The sequence below is a fragment of the Castor canadensis genome, chromosome 3, assembly GCF_047511655.1.
Source record: "Castor canadensis chromosome 3, mCasCan1.hap1v2, whole genome shotgun sequence".
In the NCBI taxonomy this organism is placed as follows: domain Eukaryota; kingdom Metazoa; phylum Chordata; class Mammalia; order Rodentia; family Castoridae; genus Castor; species Castor canadensis.
The window spans coordinates 138,413,781-138,415,083 of record NC_133388.1 but is presented as its reverse complement, the minus strand read 5'-3'; the positions used below and the strand labels follow the sequence as shown (position 1 = coordinate 138,415,083).

The window sequence follows — 1,303 nt, the reverse complement described above, 5'->3', positions numbered from 1 at the left end:
AAATCAAACCTACTGAAAAAAATCCAGAAAGAAGCAAGAGGAAAAAAGTACCTTACCTACAGAGGAGCAAATATTAGAATTACGTCCAACTTCTCCAAAATCATGCAAGCACGAAGAGAACAGAGTGAGAATGTTGACAACAAACATTAACCAATCGCACTGTCTTTTGCAAAAATAACATTCACGAGTGAAAAAAATAAAGTCCTTCTCAGACAGAAATAGAGGGACTTTGTTGCCCGTAGATTGCTTTGTAAGAAATGTTAAATTCATTGTCCTTGACCTGGGTAGAGGGACATCAAGTTGGTGGTGTTCATTTCATGCCAGCCAGATGCAAAACTGCACCTTGTTTATCCGAGCATGGCTTTCAGTCTATGCTCATGCCTGGTTCATGCTTGCACACATGTGCTGCTGAAAAAAAAAAGAGAGAATTACCCAGTCAAAAACTCAGCTCAGCATAAAGAAAAGCATAAGATTATTATTCAGTTGATCTAATTGTTACCAGTTCATTCAAAATAATAATAATAATAGCAACAATAATAGGAAATAATTATGCATGCTCATGGTGTGTGTGTGTGTGCTTATCATAAATGAAATGAATGACAAGAATGACACGAAGGACATAAGAGGAATTAGAAAGATTTTGTGATTATAAGGGAAAGGTACAACACGTGCAGCCGTGTAGAGGTATTTGAAAGTGGGCTTGAATTGGTTGCAAATATCTATTCTGAATTCTACAGCAACCATGAAAATATGTAAAAATTTTGAGCAACAAGTATGCTAAAATGGAGAGAAAATGGAACCATAACAACCATTTAATTAAATCCCCAAAAGACAGGGAAGAAATGAAGGACAAAAATAGGAGCAAACATCAAAGCTGGCAAGGATGAAGAACAAGAAGAAATCAATAGGATATTGGACTGGAAGAGTGGCTCAAGAGGTAAAGCATCTGCCTAGCAAGCGTGAGGCCCTGAGTTCAAACCCCAGTGCCATCAAAAAAAAAAAATTAGAAGAATTCAGAAAATCACAGTTGCTTTGGAATGCCAGTTAACATTTTTGTGTAGTACTGAGTATACTCCTAACGTATGACCAGGCATTTGCCACCTCAGAGTGTACCAAAATGCTGTAAATAGATATACCCATAGCAAAACCTGCACCGATGTTTATGGTGGCTTTACTCATAATTGCCAAAACGTGGAAACAACCATGTAGGCCTTCTGTCTGTCCACGGCTGAATTGTGGCACATATAGATAATTGAATACTATTTAGTAGCAAAAAAAAAAAAGAGAGAGAGATCAAGCCATT

General features: G+C 37.2%; 1 non-coding gene across 1 annotated transcript; it reads left to right on the top strand.

Moving 5' to 3' along the window:
• The first annotated feature begins 270 nt into the window (after nt 1–270).
• On the top strand, nt 271–404 carry LOC141421806 (small nucleolar RNA SNORA48). The gene has a single exon (XR_012446500.1). It is a non-coding gene; the product is annotated as a small nucleolar RNA SNORA48 (small nucleolar RNA).
• Nucleotides 405–1,303: the final 899 nt, after the last annotated feature.